Source organism: Cupressus sempervirens, chromosome 4, assembly GCF_028749045.1.
Source record: "Cupressus sempervirens isolate cs-2001-9-10 chromosome 4, ASM2874904v1, whole genome shotgun sequence".
In the NCBI taxonomy this organism is placed as follows: domain Eukaryota; kingdom Viridiplantae; phylum Streptophyta; class Pinopsida; order Cupressales; family Cupressaceae; genus Cupressus; species Cupressus sempervirens.
In genome coordinates, this window is record NC_143121.1 from 457,070,693 (window position 1) to 457,082,830 (window position 12,138).

Here is a 12,138-nt window from a genome sequence, read left to right on the forward strand (position 1 = left end):
AGCAAGTGTATCCCAAGAATATTAGCAAGACTTAACTAACAATGCCAAGAAAGTTAATATTGAAAAATTAAGAAAGAAGAATGACACAATTATATTCCCCTATGTAGCATTTCATACATACCGCAACTTATAAAATTTTCTAAATGGAGTTTATAAGGACTTCTAATGCACGACATATAAGTTAAAAGGACTTTTCTCATTCTAGTGCAATGTACTTGAGAATAGTAGAAAATTACAAGAATAGGATGTTGTGGAGCAAGAGTCATGTGGGAAAAATGATAATTCCTCATTTAGTGTATTTGGTTATTGCAAAGACTCCTTCATACAGATTAAACATCTTGATCTATTTTTGGTGGCATTTACTAAAATTTGGTGCTAAGTTCCTACTCAATGCTAAGTGTATTTTCTAGTTATCTTTGAAAAATTTAACAGTTAAAGGAAATGTGGATGAATATAACAAAATTTGATGATTTTATAGAAGAAATATAATTAGATTCTCTAGTAATGATTGAAAATCTTGAGAAAGATATTTATCCACCTCATCCATGACAAGCATTGTACAATCTTTCAAGTTACAAACACCCTTTCTCACAAGATCCAAAACCCTTCCTAGTATTCCATTGAGTAGATGTACTGATGGGTACAACCACATGATATTATCTTTTAAACTAGTTCCCCCTATAGTAAGCATTTATTAAATTTTTAAATGCTTGGCAAGATTTTTGCATACTTGTGATGTTTGAAGTGCCAACTCTCTTGTCAAAACCAAAATGAGTGCTTGTATAGAATTTTTGTTCTAATCTATCTTCTCTAAAGTATGGATTCAGAAGGTAGCTATTTTTCTAGTTCCATTCTTTTCTCTTGCTAGTTTTTTACTTCTAGTTAAAGCTATTGTGTTACTTTCTTCCCAAATTGGAGAGGCCTTTAAAGTCCCTTCTCATATATGCCCATTAGTTTCTCTTTCTTATGAAAATAGTCTTCAAACTCATTTCCCTTGGTAATAGTTACATCCTTAGTCCTATAACATGAATTGATAGGAGGAATTATGACTCGGGCCTTCTAATTGTGTACTAGGATCACCATTTGTGAACTAATCCTCTTCACTATTATCAACTACTACATCTTTGTTGGGTAGATTTTGACTTCTAGAATCCACTACTACTAATGATTATTGTGTTTAATATGATTATTACTACTTTTATTAACATTATTATTATTTCTTTGTAAATACTAATGATGTGCAATTTTTTGTGCAACATATTGCTCCATATTGAAGTTCTTTGCCTAGCCATTTAGAGCTAGGCCACCATTACCTTGGGAAACATATCTCCCTCTTGAATTTATCCCTATTCCTCTAAGAACATGCTCACAAAAAATGTACTTGCTAAAATCCTAAATAAAATTAAAGCTCTATTGTCCTCAATAAAATCCTCCACATGGGAATCAAATTTTAAGGCTTTTTCTTAGCCTTGTAATTTTCTCACAATATTTTGGCAAAATCTCTATTTTTTTTGTCTTCATCAACACCAAGAAAATGTCTACTGACAGAAGCTAACATGAGAGAGTTTCAGAATATTATGAAGCTACAAATTGATTATGAGATTTCTTGTCATACTCTTTGTTAACAAGATTATATAGCTAGCCAATTGGTTGGTAGATTGATTCCCTTGTTGATCACATTGAAACATATTAGCTAATGAGTCTCAACATAAATACTGGCAGGGTTGGGGTTCTAAACCATCTAGAATTTTTTTTCATCTTCTAAATATCTTAAATGCATTTCATATTCTCTCAATCTAATGTCATTCTCTTGAAAGTTGGGTGTCAAATTAGCAAATAAAAGTATATCACATGCTTGATGTGAGGATAAAGAATGTGTCCTCCCTAGGTGACCATCTTGATTACTTTATATTGGAAAGATATCAAAATAATTAGATTATACATACTATAACTGTTTGATTTTTTTGGTGTAGAACTAATAGTAACCCAATTCTGTGGAAAAGTCCATTTGATTAAAAATTCAAATCTAGCAACTCTTTTTCACTCATTTTAGAATTGATAATTGAAGACTCAAGATTGTCATCTTGAATAGATGAATTTTAAAGAAAACCTATATTAGAAATATGTTTTATTCATCAAAGACATTAAACTATGTAGCCATAAGTAATAGTAACCCAATTATGTGAGAAAAATCCATCTTCTACCTAATTTAAATCTATCAATTCTTTTTTACTCATTTCATAAATGATAATAGCACACTCAAGATCATCATCTTAAATAGATGAAGTGCAAAGAAAACTTGGATTAGAATTATAGTTTTCTTCTTCAATCTTCTTGATCTGATGGTTTTTTTTTCTTATCTTGATCTAATCTAATAGGATCTATTTTCCAATTTAAAGAGTTATTAAGTGGATTAATAAAGCTTCACCTTTAATAAGTCTTGATTTATCTACAAAAAATAGAGATATTATTCTATAAGCTTCAAAGTTCACTTGTTTAGCCACTATATCATTTTGCCTTTTTCTTGAAATTTGTAATCCTTTTTTTGGCATGTCTAGATGGCACCCTAGCATATGATCTGGTCAAACAAAACTTGTAAGTATTATTTCTAATCACAACACTACAACACTAGTTTGGTGTAACTTCAAATATTTCTCATAGCTCTCAAAAATTTGTAGTTATCTTTTGGTGGTACCTAGTGATATGTGGGAAAGAGACTAGATTTCTAAAAATCCTACAATTCATACTTTACTTTCCTTGAAAATTCTTGATGGAGATTTAATTGTACCACCTGGGGTAGACTAAATCACTCCTAGAACCACTTGACACATTTTATGGATTTTGGTTTTTTGAAGTATATTAGCTAATCCACCTTGTCGGGGATATAGGTCTTAGTATTTCACTATTCATTTACCTTATTTGAGTCCCTAGCTCTTCTCAAGGTAGGTTTCTAGTTTAGGTATAAATCTTGAAAATAGAGTTTATGTAACAAAAATAAAGGTTGATATCATGGTTAATGTGCTAACCCACTATTAGCAAATTTGGTCCAATGAGTTAGAGTTTATATCCTCTCAAAAATTAGAAATCCCGTCAAAGATTATTATGAATAATCCAAGAAAAATAAATTGAAGTTTCTTAAGTAGTTTTTGGAAATGTTTAGTTTAGTGATATATATAATTGTTGAAAACTAAATCATTTTTCATTGATTGTATAAGTGGTATGCTTTCCATATTTTGTAGTTATATGAAGATGAATCTCCACACATATTACTTTTATAGAAAGGAAATAAATCATCAAGCGTCCTTGTGGGTGCCTAAGGCCTAATGAAAATTGTTATTTTTGTCCTCAAAAAATGTTCTAAAATATTTTTATGCTTTGAATGCCAAGTTATATGTTAGTAAATCTATCTAAGAATTTTGGAAGTTATTATATGCACTAGCTCAAGGCATGTGATTCTTACTATTTTATGGTATCTAATTTTTTTACTCATAGGGATACATATTAAAATCTAACAATGTGCTTATCTGAAAAATATTATCACTAAGGAAAAGTTACATGTAAATACTTATTTTCCTACATATGTTCCTTCTAATCTTAATTACAAGCTAAAGTCAGTGCATAATGAATTCTACCAATTAAAATATGAGTTTGAGACAAACAACCATATAACATGATGTGACAAACTATTTTATCTAAATGTGTTTTTTTCAAAATACCCATACCATGTAATCTCATCACAATGCATGTCATCTAAGAAAGTAAATCAAAGAAAAAATTACATAAGGAGAAGATCAATCTTAAAAACAACATTGATGATTACTACTTTCTTAATCCCATTTGCAATCAATATTGTTGTTTGTTTTCATAATACTTTGAAGAAGTACGATATATCAATTTTGCATGCACAATTGCAAGTAAGATTAGGGTGTCTAATAGATTTCCAAAGAATTTTAGGGAGCTCAAAAAGCTATGGAGATAGGATTATCCCAAAGGAGAGATAAAAATATTATCCATAAAAAGAAGGCATATTCACATTAGAAAGGAAACATGTATCAAAATAAAGAGAGTAATTCAACATGGGAATAATATATTGTAATTGATGTACACTATCAAATCATAAATATGAAAAACAAAGAATTTTTCATAGTAAACAATGTAGTGGTAACATAGGAATTTTATGGGCTCTCATTACAACATGAATTTATAAGGTAAATACAAGGAATTATTGAAAAGAGATTGTTTGAAGTGTGGAACCTATCATGGAACAATCATTATTTTTTCAATGATGTCAAACCTGCTACTTGTTGGTGAGACAATTGCCTTTTGGTCTTAATGTTATCATTTAATTAATTGATGAATAGGATTTGAGAAGAAAGAATAACAAGAGTACCTAGTGAAAGGTTGAGTTATATGGTGTATAAAAGGAGTACTAAGACCAAGTAAGACATTGATGATATAGTGTATTATTGATCTACTTATGGCTAAAGTAAATGGTTACTTTATCTAAGCCAACAAGAATTTTTTTCATAAAAAGTGTCGGCCAAGCCTAGCCAAGAAAACAATGTAGGTTGAGCAACCTTAGTTCAAGCTGAGAAAAATTCAACATGTGTCGAGTGTTAGAAAATATAGTAGGTTCTGAGTGTCTGAAAACTTAGTAATTGTCAAACATTAGGAAAATAATAGTTCTTACTGAGTGAGGAAGACTTGGTAGATGTTGAGAAATCCAATGATGGAAGAGCATCACAAGATTGTTATTGCTGAGTGAAAAATGTGGATGTTGAGTGACAAAAAAATGAATTTAATCAAATATTTGATAGACTTGAGCTGACAAAGTTGATTTCTTGAATTATGTGAAGCATGTGGAAGATAAGCTTGATGAGTTGGAGTCATAAAATTCAAGGTAAACCATTTTGAGGTAAATCTAAGGAAGATTGTAAGAGAGGTTTCTAGAGGGCTCAAAATGGAAAGAAGGAGGATTCAATGAATATGACCTAACTCTAAGATGGATGATTTTGATTAATTAGAAAAAGATCATAATTCTCTTTATAAGGGAATACAAGGACAAAATTAACTAGTGTTAAAAAGAGTTTGAAGGTGTTGCTCCATATGCTGGCTGAAGGGATAAATCTACAAATGGTATACTAAGAAAGAAGACTAAAGGAGTTAAAGGCTTGAAGGGTGAATAAGAAAATAAAGATAAAGTATATGAATGCCAAGAAAAATGGAGGATTGAACCAGAGTTATGTAATCTACAAGTGAGTTGTATTTTATTATCAAATCAAGTCTTGCTACTAATATATAATCATTATGTCGATTTGGATAAATCCTTTGGATTAAGATTGACCTAACAATCATTTGTAAATCCTTTAATTGGGTGACATTTTAATGGAATGTTCTAAAGTCCTCTAAAAAAAATCACTCCTAACAAGGTGATTGAAATCCTTTAACAAGGTCACATTTAATAGTGTGCATTGTAACCTTTAATAGGGTTGGCTCCTAACAAGGCTCACTTTAGAAGAGTGAAACTTGGTAGCATGATACTAGTGTTTTTTCCCAAATTGGGTTTCCACATTAAATGCTTGTGTTAAAATGTGTTATTGATTTTGTGGTGTTTAATGTTTACATTTCTAGAAAGCTATTTTGACCTAGGACAGTGACCTATTAAGTTATGGAGTTATTAGATGATTTATTGGAAGCATGCATGATATAGATATATGGATATAAATCTATTAAGTACTAAACAATTTTATTTGTATATTTGAACCTTGGATAACTAGTCCCCCCCCCCAAGAGTTATTCTAAACATTTCAACAATTGGTATTAGAGCTTTGGTGCTTGTGAGGAACAATTTGAAGGTGCTAGAAGCTAGAAATCAAGATGTCCAAAAGGGAGGTACCCAAGCTTAACAAGGATAACCTTCTTGCATGGAAAAGTTTAATGAAGTTGCATCTAGGAGGACTTTGAGACTCTATACTATCAAATATAACTACTGAGTATGTAGAAATTACTGGAGGTTGTTGGAAATATAAATGGAGTAACTGGGGGGGGGGGGGGTGAATCAGTTATCACAAAAATAAATCCACAAATGCCTTAGATTTCTGATAAAACTAATTATTGTTGTCACTCAGTAAACATACAAAAATTGTTGTAACTCGGTAAATGTAGTGTATGCTATACTTTAAAAGATCTTAAACATTCATAGTGATTAACATGCAAGCATAAAAGAAATAACATGAACCCACGAGACACTAGATTTAACTGTTAAAAGGTTTTAGCACCCATTCAAAACTAGATTTTACCTTAATCTAAAACATGAAGATATAAGACACTAGATTTAAGGTGGAAACCCAATATGGGAAAAACCACCAAGTAACTAGCTACTGATTTTCACTCTTCTAAAGTGAGCCCTATTAGGAGCCAACCTAGTTAAAGGTTACAAAACACACTGTTAGGTGTGACCTTGTTAGAGGATTTAATCACCCTACTAGGAATGGCCTTACAATAGGTCTTAAAATAATTCAATAGAACTGTCAACTTGTTAGAGGATTTACAATTGGCTATTAAACCAACTCTATTAAGAAATTTAAAATCACTGCTACATTGGTATGAAAGTAACAATGAAATGACTTGAATGAGATGCAAATGAATTTTCTAATTACATATCTCTATTCTGCTTCATGCTAGATCCTTCCTAATTGACTATAATTTTGCTGCTCCTCAAGGATATCTAACCATCCTTCAAATTCACTCACACTTTCCTCTCCAAACAATAAAAACATTTTCATACTTGCTCATACTTTAGAATCTCAAATTGTCCTTTCATTTATACCATACAAATTATCAAGTTGGCCCAATTACAACTTATAATGACCAATAAACATTACCATAGTCAACTGGAATAAATCCTTGAAATAATTAAACTTCATTTCCCAAATTAACAAAATCCTATATTAGCTGACCCTACTCAATAAACACTGATCCAGAAATGATTTCCTATGTTAACCAATAAAAGCTTGGTTAACACTACAAACTTGTGAAAATCCTTCAAAAATTGAGTGAATTGGGTGAATACTAACTCTAAGCAACTTTCCTTCATTAACCATGAGAGCTCAGTTAACACTTCTTTCTCCCATAATTTCCTTCGATGCCCAAGTGAGCTTAGTAGATATTGACTTTGCAAAGTAATCTCCAGGAATTCTCAATAGATAAGGAAAATTTCCTTGCTAACCAAGTGAGCTTGGTAAGCACTGACTACCAACTAATATGACATTTTTGTAATATCAAAGACAACACACAATTAGACAATTGTATCCAACAATCTCCCTCTTTGACATTGATGGCAACACAACATGTCATAGCATAATGAAATTTGAAAACAAGACTTTCTCTGATAGAAAGTTTCTCCCTCTTAGATTTTATGCCACAAACTTCTCTAATGCAGTAATCTCCCTCTGTGAAGGAATTACACAGCTTTTTCTCCAACAAGATATGATAGTAAACTCTACCTCAAACAAATTTTAGAAAGATATGACAGTAAACTCTCCCTCTTTGACAACACATGCCAAAGACAACAAATACCAAATGAGTATCAATTTAATTTGAGTACTAATTCATATGCAATGTTTCCTTAACTATGTTGCATCAACTAATAGATCTTCATCTTGGTTCCTATTGATGCATCACTAAAACTGTATTTTAGTGGGCTTCAAATAGGGGAATGACCCCTAACTTACCTCTTAGATACAAGAATGCATCCTTAGGTAATGGATTGGTAAATATTTTTTTAATGTGTTCTTTTGTATGGACATATTCCAATCTAATTTTTTTTATCCCACACTAATTCTCTAACAAAGTGGTATTTTATAGCAATGTGCTTGATTTTGGAATGCATCACTGGATTTTTTGATATATTAATTCCACTTATATTATCACAAAACATGACAACTAGTTCTTTGATCTCAACCTTCATGCTTTCCAACAACTACTTAAACCAAACAATAGTAGAATAGTTCACTTTTGCTTTAACATATTCTACTTCTATTGTAGATTGGGATGTGTAATTTTTCTTTTTGCTTGTCTAAGATACCAACCTTTTGCCAAGAAAGAATGCTCCACCACTTGTACTCTTTTTTTCATCAATGTTTCCTACTCAATCAGTATTAGTAAATACTTTTAAGTCTAGATTTCCTCCAAGTTAAAACCATAAGTCATAATCTTGAGTACCTTTCAAGTATCTCAAGATTCTTTTTATTTCCATTATATGATTTTATTGAGGTTTTGTTGAGAATCTTTCCAGTACACCAACTACAAGAGCAATATCAGGCCTTGTATGAACTACATACTGTAATTTTTCAATCATTGATCTATACAAGGTCTAATCTACCTCTTTTGAATCATCATCTTTGGTAAGCTTTAGTCCAATACACATGGGGGTTCCAACTAGTTTTGAATCTTCCATACCAAACTTCTTGAGTATCTCCTTGATATATTTAGACTAAGTGATGTAGATACCATTCTTGCTTTTTTGTATATGAATACCAACAAAGAACTTAATCTTACCAAAAATAGACATTTCAAACTCTTTGTTCATTTTCTTTGAAAATTCTTTGCACAGATCATCATTCCCTATAAATAAAGTATCATCCATAAATATTTCTACCAAAACAATTTTGTTGTTTAGTCCTTCCTTGATGTACAAACTACTATTATCATTAGTTCTCTAGAAACCAATCTATATAAGGTAGTTATGAAACCTCTCATACCATGCTCTAGGAGTTTGTTTTAGACTATACAATGCTTTATGTAATTTGTAGACCATGTCCCTTTTGTATAGACCAAGAAAACCTTCAGGTTGTTCAATGTTGACTTCTTCATCAAGAATACCATTGAGAAATGTAGATTTGACATCCATCTGATATACTTTAAATCTTTTATGTGTTGCATATGCAAGTAAGGTCTTGACACCTTCCAATCTTGCAATAGGAGAAATTTTTTTACCATAATCAATTCTTTCTTCTTGAGAATATCATTTACACACCAATCTAGCTTTGTTTCTTGATACCTTACCATCTTCATTCAACTTATTCTTGAATGCCCATTTTTTTCCAATCACATTTTTATCTTTAGGCCTAGGTACAAGAGTCCAAGTTTTGTTCTTCTCTATTTTCTCTATCTCTTCATTCATAGCCTCAATCAAACTTTCATGTTTCAATGCATCTTTGACATTTATAGGTTCAAAATCAGCAAGTAAACATGTACCTTTTAGCTTACTTCTTATCATCATTCCTTCTGATTTATCTCCAATAATCTAATCTAGTGCATGATGCCTTCTGACATACTTGGCCAATATAGGTTCCTTTCCTTTTGAATGAATTGCATTTTCATCCTCTTGAACTTCAACATCAAGTTCTAGTTGCTCAAACTTGGTAGACATTAGCTTGGTAGCTTCAGAATGTGACTCGAGTCCTTGTGACTTAGTTTGAACTTCTTGCAATTCAATAACTAAGGAAGACTTGGGAGTAGAAGTCTCTTGATTGATAGATGTGTCTGGCAATGTATCAAATTTGATGTAAACAAATCTCCTGTAATCCTCTAGTTCCTTTTTTCTTTCTTCTTTAGCCCTTTCTGCAAACTCATCAATTCTCACAGGTGCACTTTCTATGATTTTGTCAATAGACAAATTCAAACATCTATATGCCTTACTTTTGCAAGAATAACCTAAGAATATACCTTCATCACCTTTTACATCAAATTTTCCTTTTCTAGATTCTTTCAAGATATAACATTTACTTCCAAATACTTTTAGGTAACTTACATTGGGTTTATAGGCATACCATAACTCAAGGAGTTTTGTATGAGTCCTTCTTTAACTATACTCAATTTAAGATATGAACTATAGTGTTAATAGCTTCCTTCCAGTATTTGATAGCAATGTTCTTTTCAATCATTAGTGTCCTTGCACAATCTATGATAGATTTGTTTCTCCTTTCAGCTATTCCATTCTACTCAGGAGTTGTAGGGGCTAATACCTATCTTTTGATTCCTCTTCAATGAAAAAGTTATTGAATTTATTGGAGATGAATTCACCACCTCTATCTGATCTTAAGAATTTCAATATTTTTCATGTTTCCTTCTCTACTCTTGCCAAATACCATTTGAATTTCTCAAATTCTTCTGACTTTTCTCTTAAATACATAACAATCATCATTCTAGAGTAGTCGTCAACAAAAAGAATGAAGAACTTTTCTTTGCTCTAGCTCTCAATTCTAATAGGTCCACACAAATCAGTATGCACAATTTCCAATATATCTTCAGACTAATAATTTTTTATTTTAAAGCTAGTCTTTCCCATTTTACTAATCTGACAATTCCTGCTTAAACCAACATTAGGTTTCTTCAAACTAGGAATGCCTCTTACTTTCCTGATTTTTCTTATCTTCACCATGTTAACAAAATTGACATGACATAACCTTCTATGCCATAACCAACTTTCTTCAACTTGAGCAATAAAACATGAGCACTCACCAAGATCAAGATAAAAACAAGTTACCTTTTGTTTATTTTTCTGATCCAATCAGTTTTCCTTTGTCATCCAACAATCTTTCCTTGCCATGCATGAATTCCACCTTGAATCCAATCTTGATTAGTTGTATCACACTTAGTAGATTATGTTTTAGTCCTTCAACCCAATAGGCATTATCACATGCAAGTTCTTTGGTTAATGAGATTTTTCCTCTTCCTTTTATGCAATAAGGTTCATTGTTTCCAAACCTTACACTACCACCATCATAATCTTCAAAGTGTTCAAATTTTGTTTTTTCACCAGTCATATGATGCGAACATCCATATCTATGATCCATGTATCATTTTTTCTCACATGAGAGATAAGTGCCATCTTATATTCTTCATCATTATCAAATTTATCTTTCGTAGCAATGTAAACTATTTCACTTTCACTATTATAAGAATCCTTAGGCATAAAACATGTTTTCTTACCTTTGTCCTTGAATGATTTGAAATCATTCTTGCCATTGCACTTGTGACCTTTCTTCTCATCCTTGTTTGCTTTGTTTGGGCACTTGGCTGCAATATTACCAATTTCTTCACATGAAAAACATATTAGGGGAACTTTACCTTTATATTTTCCTTTGCCTCTAGAATATTTCCTTGCAAGTAGAGCTTCAACAACTTCAAGATTACTATCAGAACTTTCCTCTAATTCTTCTTCACTTTTTGACTAAGTGTCTATTATTTTGTTGCCTTTTTCCTTAAGTGAAAGCTTAGCCTCAAATGCAAATTCAATATTCTTGGAAGCTGGAACATAATTGTCATAGTTATCTAGCTCAAATGTTGTCAATCTTCCTACTAAGGTATCCAAAGTTATCTTATGATTTGTTTCACACCTTCTTTCTTGAATTTTAGATACTCTAATTACGTAGATGGGAAGCAATGTTCTAAGAATTTTACTTAAAACTATTTCTTCCTTGATCTCTCCTCTAGAAGCTTTGTTTGCACTAACACTTTTTTTGACCCTTTCAACATATTTAACAATGTTTTCATCTTCTCTCATTCTCATCTAATCAAATTTTCCTCTAAGGCCTTCTACTTTAGCTCTCCTCACATTTTCATCACCACCATAGATGTCTTTCAGCTTGTTCCACATTTCAAAGGCAATTTTGCAATCCTTGATATCATCAAATTCCTCATAGCTCAGAGTAGATGTAATGTATATCATCATGGTGTTATGAGTCTTTTTCTCAACAATGTCACCAACAGATAATGTACCAGAAGGAGTTGTGTATTCTTTATCAAGGTATTTCAATCTTGAATCACCAATAGAAGCCAGATGAAGTCTCGTGAGATGCTACCATGTTAAAAAGTTATCTCTATTAAGCCTTATAATTTCTCTCTTGTAAAACGTCCTGATCTTTAGATTAGGTCCCTTGAAACCTTTCCTGCAAACACCAAAATCTTTCATACTAATTGTTGGAAATATAGATAGAGTAATTGAGGGGCAGGTTGAATCAATTATCACAAAAACAAATCCATAGATCCCTTAGATGTCTAATAAAATTAATTACTACTATCACTTGGTAAACATAAAAAAAAAATTGTAAGTCAGTAAATGCAATGTATGTT

The 12,138-nt window shown here is 31.5% G+C and overlaps 1 pseudogene; it reads right to left on the bottom strand.

The window, feature by feature from the left end:
• Nucleotides 1-406: 406 nt before the first annotated feature.
• Nucleotides 407-12,138, bottom strand: part of LOC149561951 (uncharacterized) — a 28,603-nt pseudogene continuing 16,871 nt past the window's right edge.